The sequence below is a fragment of the Pantherophis guttatus genome, chromosome 1 (genome assembly GCF_059756535.1).
Source record: "Pantherophis guttatus breed Tessera chromosome 1, ASM5975653v1, whole genome shotgun sequence".
In the NCBI taxonomy this organism is placed as follows: domain Eukaryota; kingdom Metazoa; phylum Chordata; class Lepidosauria; order Squamata; family Colubridae; genus Pantherophis; species Pantherophis guttatus.
Window position 1 is genome coordinate 195,898,016 of NC_142063.1, and position 12,730 is coordinate 195,910,745.

Here is a 12,730-nt window from a genome sequence, read left to right on the forward strand (position 1 = left end):
TTAATGTGCTTTCATTCGAGCACTGTAAACTCTTGCTGACTGCCTGAATATATCAAGAAAACATAAAAATTTTAACATTGTGGTTGCTACAGCCTTGTCTCAACCATTATTTTGTATAGCTACAGTATATTATTTTGGAACAACAAAATGTATACTTTTCTGGTTCCAAACAACCTATAAATTCTTTATCTCCTTATTTTAAAACTTCTGGATGTAACTATTGTTTCCCAAGATCTCCAATCAATCTTGGAAGCAAAATATATCCCGGTGGAGGGGAGAAACATATGGCCTTGTTCTTGGATTCCACCTTCAACTATCATTCATAATTGACTATGTTGGTCCTAGCAGAATTTAGAACAGAACGGTTTCTGGAGACCCATGCTGTTGATCTGTCAAATGGTTATTTCTAAAGCCCCCAGTCTATTGATGTCAAGAACTTAGGCCCTTTCTCATATCATTAACTTTCCACTGTACAGTTGCTGTTAATATTTAATCAATGATCACTTCCCTAGATTGTCGAAGATAATTGTGGTCCATATGTCTTTATTATTCTGGTTAAGCTAAGCGAAGTGTCTTTTTAGCTTCCCTTATTTCACTTTAAAAAATTCCTTACCTTTCATTATGATAGATCAGAGTTGTAAGGAGGTTTTTGTTTACATAGCAATGATTGCATAAGCAAGCCTTTTAAATAAAAGGCTAAAAATAATTTCTTTTTCATGAAAGAATCTTCAAACTATCCTCCTACCATCCCCAGACTTTTTTTAAAAAAAAAAAAACTGTGGCATTAAACTGTGGACATGTGTTTTCAAAAGGTGTCCATAATATCTCAGCGTAAGGTCCTGATGTTCTGTAGAAAGAAAGTTATTGCCCAGGACAAGCAGCACCATGGAGAAGGCTTTTCCCAACTCACTACCAAGCAGTCTGGAAGACATGCCTCCAAGAACAGGACCTGTGGCTCTCCTAGATTTTTTTTCTCATACTATGGTAGGGCTGGCTTACTAGGATTGGGGTAGTTTGCTGCTAGTTTAGGCATGGATTTTGTGTAGATCCAATTTTTTTTCCCAGTTCACTTCCAACTGTCTTCCTTTTTGACCTCTCTAAATTTGGAACATCAATATTAAGAGTATCACGGTTTATGGAACCTATTCTTCTGACTTCAGTAAAAGCCTTTCATGGATTGCAGAATCACAAGCTCAGTACCAGAAGGGACAGATCCAGTTTATTATGTGCCCATTAAATGTTTTGAGGAATAGATTTACCCCAAATCACTGTAGCCAATTTTCATTTTCATTACAATATTTTCAGAAATCATTGAAGTCGGCCTGCAGGTTTTCAAAGCAAGTGATTCCGTAAAATCCATTTACCACTTTTCAGTTCAGCTTCTGCATCAGACTGAATGTACTAAATTAGGATTCAATTTACTGAAGTCTATGACACGAATTACCATTTATATAACTGTGAATTTGTCTCCAGGAGACAGCCATTTTCCTGGTGATAATTCTAGTCTTTTTACATAAAGATTGCAATACCCAAGGTAAATTATTATTTTATCCAGCACTTTTTACCACAGATATACAAGAAGAGAATAAAGAGTATATGCAATTCTAATCATAATTTAAGTACAGGAACATTATTAACAGTAGTCTAAGCACATGCATTCCCTCCCCCTTTGTAACTTGGAGTAATTACAGCATCTATCACTTTTGCTAGAAGTAGAAGCTCCACTTCATTGGAGATTCTCTCCCTGTACACTTGTAATACATTTTCTTACTCGGAAATCAACACTTTAAATTAAAGAATTAAAAATTTAACAGTAGTTTGTTTCTGTGACAATGGAGAGAACAGTATCAAATCCGCTCCCTCTCCCCATCATATTACATAGACTGTAGCTGATGCTGGTAACACTCTTCAAATTAAGACAAAACAAATTAAGACTCTAAAGACAAACTAGGTTTTTTTCTCCCATTAGGTCAGAGAATGATTGCTTGTCATGAAACTGGAATAATTTATTTCTGGCCCATTTCAAGACTTAACTAAAGTTATTTTTCCCCCCAGTCTTGCAGAGCTCTTACATTCTCATAGTCAGTTTTCCATTGTCACTTGTGATGTTCTTTATTAATTCATGACATTTATATTGCATCTTCCCATTACTTAAAATGAAGGGAGAGAATGAAGTTATCACAAAAGCTGTCTTGCAGCCAGGTGCTGCAGTTGTACATATCACCAAACCCTTCTTAATGGTCTTCCTATAGAAGAGCTAATATAGCTTGTTCATATGTAAGGACTGCTCATTGACAAGTAATAACTGATACTGTTTTACTCAGCACCAGTTTTAATTTCTTGTTTGAGACAGTTATATGATATACTCATTTTAATATTAAATAAAATACCAAGCTTGAGTTATATATTTAAAAATACCAAAATTTTATATTGTATTGCTGGTCTTTTTATTGTATTTTAAATATAAATACATTTTAATTAATTGATGCCGTACATGGATCAATCTCCACTTCATCTAAAATGATGGCCACTATGCATTACGAGTTTGCTAAACTAAAAATTATTTGTCCTAAGTCTCTTATGCCAAAAGATACATTAAATTATGATGAGCAGCAATATGTACATTACATAAAGCTCATTATATATGCCTAATAAATATACATAATTAACTCCACTCCTGAAGTTAAATGAACTTTTATTATTGCTCTGAATCACTGGGAAAATCATCATGTGATTATATTTGGCATCTGAGTAATATTTTAAACCATTATTTATGGGATATCCCTTAAGGAATCCCATTGTTCTGCCCCAGCTACGGACCCCAAAGAACACAGCACACACAAAGTCTGTACAAAACTTAAATTTACTAAAATAACTGAGTCTTTTTAAATAAAGGGTATTAATAAACTTTCTTAACAGCCTACAAGAAACCAAAGATAAAGTAATCACAATCTTACTAAGATTGGCAGAAAGCCCAGAAGCAATTTGCAAAGAATCCAGACGCGAAAGAGAATGAACTAAAGTTGTTCCCTACAAATTGCTTCAGTCAGCGTTCCTCCTTAAATAGGCTAAGGAAGTGGCCAATTAGCCCCAAGCCTTACTCTCGAGGAGACCTCCTCCTGAAGAGCCACTCCTGCCTTTTGGCAGTTCTGCGTGCCTGTGCATTGAGAAGAGGCTCCTCCTCTTTGTCCTCTTCACTTAAAGGAGCTTCTGGAGGTTCTGAAGGTCCTGGCTGAATCCCTGCCTCTGGCACCACATCTTCTCCAGCCTCCTCATTGTCTGACTCAAGTGCCAGCTGCACAGGCTGCTGGTGCAGCACCACACCAGCCTCCTCATTGTCAGGATCAGCTACAATCCGCACAGGCCGCTGGTGGACCACAGCACCCATGGGCAATATAAGATGATGTCTCCAAGATGGTTTTTCTGAACCTGATAGGCCTCTCCATTATTTGATAAAAGTACAATGGGAGAGGAAGCCAGGATATGATAGGTACCCTCAAGAGAAGTTCCAACAGTATTCTAGTGAGACTAATTTGTTTTTCTTTTGTTACCCAGAGCAGAAATTCATAAACTAGTTTGCAAATCAATGAAATAAGCTGATCTATCCTTTTCTGATCCAATTCTAAAAGTAGCAGCCCATCCTGACTTAAGATGGATCTGACAATTCAGAGATAGTTAGCAGAAACATCCACAAACACATTTTTTTTAAAAAAATCTCAAACTACAGTACATATCTGCCAAATTGGCTTTAATCAACATGTCCATTCTGTCACCTGAACACAAGGTTTCAATTTACTAAAGGTATGTTTGTGGAGTTTTATGGTGAGGAACTCCAGGCAATGAATCTTCAGTGTCTTATAAGTGTGTCCATGCAATTTCTTTCATCTTTTTTTTCTTACTACAGACAATTCATTAACAAAGGAAATGTGGAATAGTCATACCATGTTATGAGATTTGAATGCTATTGTTAACAGTACGGTAGCCTTGAAGCATTTCAAAATGATGGAAGAATAAAAGAATTGTGATTCTTATGAATAAGTCAATAAAAAATAATTTGGAGGGTAACATTATTGATTTTAAAGCAAGAGGCCAATCTACAGAGTTAATGGCAGTGTAATACATCAATTTTGCAAATCCATCCTTACTGAATTATTTGACAGCTCCCAAGAGAAGGAATGTCTTCTGTAGGACTCAGGAGAAACCAATCATTTCCCTAACATGGATTCTATTCCCTGAGTCATCTAGGAAAGATTACCGTACTTTTCGGAGTATAAGACACACTTCCCACCCCCAGAAGAGGGTGAAAATTTGGGTGTGTCTTATACACCGAATGTAGCCCCACCCACCTACCGGCCCCCACCCTTCAGCCATTTTCGGCTTCTGTGTGTCGCATTTTCAGCCTCTGCATGCTGTTTTAGGCCTGTTCCAGGTTGCTGGGATCGCCACCGCTGTGCGTTGCATTTTTGGGCTCTGGGCTCTGCGTTTTTGGCCTCCAAATGCTCTGTTTTAGACCCGTTCCAGGCTGCGGGGATCACCACAGCACATTGCTGCCGATCACCACCTCCGCGCATCGCATTTTCAGCCTCCACATGGCCCATTTTTGGTCTCCATACATCGCGTTTTTGGGCAGTTCCAGGTGGCAGGGGGGCGGCGCCTGGAACCGCCTGAAAATGTGATGCGCAGAGGCCAAAAACAGGGCGTGTGGAGGCCAAAAATGCAATGCGTGGGGGCCGAAGATGCGACACACGGAGGCAGTGGTCAGTGGCAATGTGCTGTGGTGGTCCCCACAGCCTGGAACAGGTCTAAAATGGAGCATTCGGAGGCCAAAAACATGAGGCACAGAGGCCAAAAACACAAGGCACAGAGGCGGCAATGGTCTGTGGCAATCCTTGCCATCTGGAACAGCTGATTGCGGGTATTCCAAGAGGCCAATCCACCCACCAATCAGCTGCTCATGCTGAAACAGGCTACAATAATGTGCTGAAGCTGACCAGGCTGTTTGCTATTTGCTGCAAGACCGCTAGCCAGATGAATACCAATGGATGCTGGTAGGCAGAGGCAGATTTTTTTTTTCTTGTTTTCCTCCACAAAAACTAATGTGCATCTTATACTCCGGAGCGTTTTATACTCCAAAAAATACGGTAAATTCATCTCTGCTTTTCAGAATCATCATTCTGGTGTTCAGTGCTTCTACTTTTACCAATAGTTGGGGATTTTCTATGTTCCCTCCATCGTTTTTTCACTCCCTTCTTTCATATTTTCCAGTCATTCTACTAATGAATTTCTGATTAAGTTCTGACATTTGGCATAGTTTCTCTCCAGTTTAGTGTGATTTCAGTTATGTAGAGCAGAGGGATTTGTTTTTTCATTCCGAACTACGAAGCAGAATGACCGTGGAAAGGTCATTTAATATGGGTTTATGCCTTCCAAACTTCACATGAAGGCACCATTACATGTTAGAGAAAGCCCTAGAGATTCAGGGAATGAAAGCTCACAGTCAGGAAATGTCTCTTGCTTTCTATCTTACTGTATATCAGAGATGTACTATGTACAACCCCAACCCTGCCATTAATTGGAACCAGCCATTGAATGTAAAGTAATTTAAAACTTAAATTAAAAGAAATTGAAATTAATTTTTCTCATGACTCCGCCTACATTTTGTACTGCAGGTCACTGAAAAAGCCAAGTACGAACCTCAGTTTGAGAGGAAAAAAACACATCCAAGCACATTCTTGGTTTATATAATCCATTAAGTTTATTTTTGGCTGTTTCTTCCCTCCCACCTTGCTTTGATTAATTCAAATGCAGAGAAATGGCATTTAAACATTAAAAGCATTTTCATATCAAAGAGATACAAAGTAACCAATTTTAAAATTAAAATTCTTTTTTTTCTCAGAAGAATAATTTAAACATTTAAAAATCCATTCCTGCATCAAAAAAAGCATGGGCAGTGTAAACGAAGAGGGGATGCATGCTCAAGTCAAAAAGTAGGGCTATGTGGCTTTAAATTAGATAACGATGAAAGGGAAGAGACACAAATAAAGAAGGAATTCTGAAGAAAACTACTGGATTTTTGACTCCACGCAGATAGAAAGAAATTGTGCTCTATATCACTGATCCTCAGCCTTGTGTCTTCTACTTGTAGGGCAGTTCAGGTTCCAGAATTCCTGGGCAGCATGGCCTCAACATGCTGTGAACAATTCTTGAACCACTTCTGGAAGTCTTCAAACTGGGAAAGTATGGCCAGTACCAAATGTTGACATTTTTATCTATTTAATATACAAGTTACAGCATTGGTGCTTGTTAGTATGTTATACAAGTTAATCTAACCCAGCTTACTCCAAATGTCCTGCTGTGCTGCTTCATTATAGTGGGTGTGTTTCTGGGAGGGGTGAGCTGAGAATATTGGGAGTGTTTGCCAAGAGTATACATTCCCAGCAGAGTCACCCAAGGCATAAACCTGATACCAATATTGGAAGATAGCACAGGAAGATGCTGGAGGCAGATAATCACTTTATTGACAACAACAAAGGCAATACAAGTAGTCCTTGACTTTCAACCATTTGTTTAGTGGCCAAAGTTAAAACAGCATTGAAAAAGTGACATGACCATTTTTCTCACTTATGACCATTATAGCATCCCTATGGTCACAAAATTCAGTCACTTGGCAACTGGCATGTATTTATGAAGGTTGCAGTGTCCTGGATCACTTAATTCACCTTTTGAGACCTTTGGACAAGCAAAGTCAATGAGAAAAGCCAATTCACTGAACAACTTAAACTATCCTACTTTGGACATATTATGTGAAGACTTACCTTCCTAGAGAAATTAAAGTAGATGGACCCAGCAACAATGGCAATGAGTGCTCCATTTGAAGACCTAAAAGACCAGGTTGAAGATAAGTCATAATGAAGAAAATCTATGTGGTCATTAGCAGTTAACACTGATTTGATAGCACACAATCACTATACATTTGGAACTTTTTGGTGTACCATAAATAAGCAAATTCGTTGAAAACATCAACTTAAGTGTGGAATTTCTTCCTTCTCCAATTTTGAAATCCTATCATAAACATAGCAAAATTATGTTTCCTAAATAGCTGCCAAGGTAACTGGTTGATAGAAATTCCAACTTAGCTGTCACTGGAAATTCTTGGTTCTATTATTCATTCTCATTGGCAGTGTGCTAGCATTATGACAAGGTCAAATTTTACAATTGGACTTGACCATATGGAAAGAGATTCTGTATCTAGATTCTGCATCATCTGGAATAGACTCAGAAAAATAAAGAAACCTCTGCTGAAGAAGTTGCTCAGATCAAATCCCAATAGTTTTTCTGTTACAGGATTTTTCTTTTTGATGAAAAAGGTCATGGATAAATGCTAAAAATCATTTACATTTCCCCCCATTCCATGGAAAACACATGCTGCATCCATCTTTTCCATGTTACAGTTACAAGTATAACATTTTGATTGGTTTGTCCATTGTTAATAGCACATAATTTATTTCTTATGTAAAACAGAACAAAAACTTTTGCGTACTTTTACAAATGTTAGCGACACCGTGCAATGGGTGGGAAGAATTAGTAACTGAATATATTTTTGCACTACTCTATGAGGTAGCTGTAAAATTGAAGCTGGGGAAAGTGAAAATGACTTTCACAGTAAATTAATCAACCTAATTCCAGGTTGGGATTGATAGGATAGTCTCTGCTGCAGGAAGGAAAAGGATCTTCAGAGGAAATATTGAGTTTGGTTATTTAATGTTTTCGTTCAGTCAATAAATAACTTTATGGAAGTATGTTATAAATCCTAGCATTACTGAGTCAGGGCTCAGGGTTTTCCAAGCCAAATAGAATCTGATATTATCCTTGAGAAAGAAAATGTATCCAGCTTTCTAAAGTTTTGGTTGTACATAATTCCTTAATGGATTTCATCACTGTAAAAGCTGTTTTTGCACATATGTTCTTAATTCTCTTTCCCTACAAGCTAACTTTGCAAATAGTCTCTTATCTGCCTATTATTCTTTCATAAAGTGAGGTTGCTGAGGTTGCTCATTTGGACAACACTCTACTTTTGGAAGTTGGGGGGTAGGGGGCAGAATTTCCACCCTACAAAAGTCAGCTGGCAGAAGAATGCATTCACCATGTTCCTGTCGAACTGATTAGAAGTATGCATACAAGCACTTTGTGGCAACAACAGCAAAAGATTTGTGGTGGAGTAAGAACGCAATGTTTGCCATCCATTATTCATCCAAGCTGACAGGCAGCCTCTTGAGATCAACACTGACAAGGAGGTCAGGGGAGATCTGGCACCTCAGATTTAACAGCTTCTTGCAACTATGAGCTTCTCAGCAGGCCAAATTGCCATCATTCTGCTGCTGAGCTCTGGGGCGTCCCAGCTTATGAGAAGATTTATTAGGTGGGTAAACATTTTTGTTCATCCCAACAGGCAGCACTGATCACTTAGCAGACTGGGATGGATTTAGCCTCCCTCTGCTAACATAATGATTTGGCTATCAAACGACTTCCCTGCTAAACAGTTGGAAGCTAATATCAACACATTCACTTTGTCTGAAGTCAGAGAGAGGAGGAAGCTAAGCATGCATGTTGCAATATAGTTTGATGTCTCAGAGGGTTCTCCTCTAGAGAAAATAAAGAGATGTCTATATTTCAGTTTCTGTCAGAGACCCCTGTAAAGTGTAGGAGTGAAAAGAAAATAAAGCAAACTGCTCTCACTTCACAGAATTTTGGATGTTGAATGATGTTCTCTTTACAAAGAATGAAGCTACATGTACGTCATAGATATAGATCAATTCGGAAGCAAGCTTCAGAGAGCAAGCATCCATATTGCATTTGACTTGTGCAATAAAGTTTGCCAATTTGGACTGTGAATATGCTTGCTCCTTGGAAGTCAGCCACCTGAAGTACTAAAATAAACAAATTAAGACCTAATGAGTTTGTGGGTGATGGCAGATTTCAGGAGAAAGTGTCCTGGTTCAAACTCCATATCTCAACCACTAGGCTTTCTTGATCTTGACCCTATTAATCAAGTAGAACTTTGCTACGTTCCTGGAGATCTCACAGGGAAAGTCTGCAACATATTTTATTTTATTTTTTAAAAGGCAGCAGGTTCAATTTCTGTGCAGCAGGTAAGAAGCGGGTATATAAATTTTGTGTGCTAAATACAACAAAGGGGACAATGAAAATAAGACACGAGGATAAGATATGAGCACAATCTGCTGCAGCATCTGGCACCCCATTGATTGTCAGGGTTGATTACATATAATTTTATAATTTCACTATGATGGATGATCTATTTTTCAAGGGAGAAATCATGTTGCTTGCCTCTGTATGGAAACTGTTTATTCTGTCATCCTGAGACAATGAATGATGCCCTGTTTCTTCTTTTTCTCAGCCTTAAAATTATGCCCTATCATTTATTTAAGTATGTAAACTGATTGTCATAACAAGATTTGTAGTAAGACTATTTTTTTTTCAAAAAAAAAAGATTCTCTTTGTATAATTGCTCTCTTAACAATTTTTAAATTTGTCTTTTCCAAAAGACTGAGAAAGATGCAAGATGAAACAATACATGGTATATTTTACTACCCTGTTTCCCCCAAAATAAGACATCTCCTGATAATAAGCCCAATTGGGCTTTTGAGCGCATGGCAATAAGGCCAAGCACTTATTTCAGGGTTCAAAAAATATTATTTTCGGAGAAACACAGTATCTTTCAATTCATCTACACACGAAGCTTTTACACAATTACAGTCGAAGTCTTTCCCCCAGCAATCTACTGCATTGAGCATAGTTATTGTACAAATACTATTTTGTTATTATTTTAACCATTCAATGGTTAAAAGACCCTTGGCGACTTTATGGGCAAGCACTCTCCATATTACCCTGTGTGAAACACAACTTCTTTCAGTTGTTGGATGTTCAGCTTTGTATCAGTTTTGATGTTATCAAGCCAGCATGTTCTTTGCTTGCCCCTTCTTCTTGTTCCACTAATCATTCCTAGGGTCATTGACTTTCCCAATGAGTTTGCACGCATGACATGGCCAAAGTAAATCATACGTAATCTTTTGATTTGGGCTTCTAGTGATGTGTCTGGTTTTGCACAATTCAGCACCACTTGGTTACTCTAGCTGTCCATGATATATGAAACAATTTATGCCAGCACTACAGTACAAAGGTGTCTATTCTTCGATCAGATGTTCTTGATGTCCAGTTCTTCAAATACTCTAATATTACTATTATGTAATTATACATGTGATAATATATTTACAAATATTTAACAAGGGGAAGACTGGAGATCATTGTGGCTGGAAATGGCTACTATAGTGAAGAACTGGTGTGCACATTTGAACTATTTCAAATTCAAAATGTCTTGAGTTCCAAAGAATTATTTCACATTTGAGAAAGGGCTTATGGATTTTGAATGCAGACCATCTGTAAAATAAATAAACTGTTTTAGACAGGGGTGTCCACAGAAGGGGTTTACAAAGTCATCACAGCATACTTCTTTACTTGTGAGTTACATACTTTTGTTCAACCTTGTTCTGGATTGAATTTACATTTCTACAGTGTCATAAACTGCTGTGGTAGCATTTCTATAGCAGTTGTTCTCCATCTCAAGCACTTACCTGTTTATAGCAATTTTCTATTGCTAAACATTAAACCAAATTGGAACCAATGGGAGTCATGCCTGGCATTATAGAACTGTAATCCGAAAGTGATGGATTCTTGATTAAATTGTCTCTCTGCATTTTCTTCCATGCCATAAAAAGAATCCCTTGAGTCTTTCTCCAGCAGTTTCTTGACAGCATTAAGGGAGTCATTTGTGTTGTTTTCTTCTAAGATGTTTCCCAACTTCCCAGTCTAGCAGAGGAGCCATCCAGAACCAGAACCAGTCCTCCTTAGTTATTGAAGTGCTATTGCTAAAGCCTTTCATGCTGCACTATGCCTCCATTCTGAAGTGCAATGAATTAATGTTTAAATAGTCTAAAAGAAAAGATGGTGTTCATATATTACATTTTTCTAACACTATTTTTGTTTATTTTTTAATTAAATACATCCATATTCTTCCTTAAGTCTATAAAAATACAGACAGGTTTTAAGAAAATAAACAATAAAATTGGTGTAGGCAATCCTTTGTTGTGTTATTTAGACTCATGTGAGACACTGAGAATCAATCATTTTGCTAGAAGTCTAAATTAATAGAAAACTTACTTCCCTTTGCTAGCTATAATGACCGATTGGACTATTACTTCCCTGTTTCTACATTCATCCAAATCTTTTAAATGCCCTTTGATGTGAGGTATATTATGCATTGTCATATACACAAAGGAAAATTACTCATGTATGGCTTGGAGAATCTATCTTGGCTTGTATTCAGGGGTGAAATCCAGCAGGTTCTGACAGGTTCTGGAGAACTGGTAGCGGAAATTCTGATCAGTTTGGAGAACCGGTAGCAGAAATTTTGAATAGTTCAAAAAAACGGCAAATACCACCTCTGGCTGGCCCCAGAGTGGGGTGGGAATGGAGATTTTGCAATATCCTTCCCCCAGGAGTGGGGAGGGAATGGTGAATTTGCAGTATCCTTCCCCTGCCACGCACACCAAGCCACACCCACCAAGTCACACCAAGCCACACCCACAGAACTGGTAGTAAAAAAAATGGATTTCACCACTGCTTGTATTGTATTAGTTATTGAAATGTTTGACATTGATTTACATGTTTGCTAATACTTTCATCTCTTTAGCCACAGCTTTTATAAGTAAAAACGTGGCAATTTTCTAGAATCTTTGCAAAATATAGTAGTTTTCCAGTGCTACAGACACAAAGTATACCATATCAGCTGTACGACTCCAGATACATGCTAGATGGCAGCAGAGGGTGGAATTTTATACATCCCATTTGTTTTTACCTAGTAATTGTCCAGATTTTATCAGCCCAAATAGGGTATGCCTATTGCCATTCTCAACTTGTGGTCTAAGCCATCTGCCAGGTGATCCATTCAGATCCTCCACACATTTTCACTAGTTAGCTCATCGGGCTGGAAATCTCCTGCCAACTCAGCCCCCGGCTCTTCATGTTTACTGCTAGTTAGCTGGTTCATGAACATGTATCATTGGTTGAAAACTGATTCACTGAAGTGTCAAATGATAATACAGAAGGAACAGGTCTCAAGCACAGTTACTGTGAGGTCACATCTGTGCTGTGCTAAGTGGAGTCGTGATTTTGCCCAAGGAATCCAAAAAGAAAAGCTTAAATAGAAAAATCCTGCAAGGATTACCTAAAAGTGAAATTTCATTGGGCTGGAGAGCCAATTCTCCTAATTGCCAGTATTTAGAGATCCATAGGAATCAACGTTTTTAAACATGAAGCTTATGACAAGAGTTGTTGTGGAATGGATACAAAAAATAACTCAAGAAGGATATATTTAATTAAAAATGATATGAATATGCATTTTAAAAGGGGGGATTGGAAGGGACTCATAATTGCCACTACATTTATCACTTCATTTGCTAAAAAAAGAAGAAAAAAAACTCCCACGGTTTTAATTTAATTTTATTTTTTAATGTAGGAAGAAGATTTTGTTCAATTGTGTGTTCCCCACATTTGCCAAATGTTTATTTTTTTGTCTGCAGCTGTAGAAAGTATGGGAAGCACTGACCTAAAGACACCATTATTGCAGTTTTATGTTTAATGCAATAAAAAATCT

At 37.8% G+C, this 12,730-nt stretch overlaps 1 long non-coding RNA gene across 1 annotated transcript in view; it reads right to left on the bottom strand.

Annotated features, from left to right (window-relative positions):
• Nucleotides 1-5,734: 5,734 nt before the first annotated feature.
• Nucleotides 5,735-12,730, bottom strand: part of LOC117674162 (uncharacterized) — a 33,331-nt gene continuing 26,335 nt past the window's right edge. Inside the window, exons 2-3 of the long non-coding RNA XR_004593721.3 lie at nt 6,816-6,879; nt 5,735-6,269 (exon numbers count right to left, since the gene is read on the bottom strand). This is a non-coding gene — a long non-coding RNA (uncharacterized LOC117674162). The remainder of the gene's footprint in view (nt 6,270-6,815; nt 6,880-12,730) is intronic.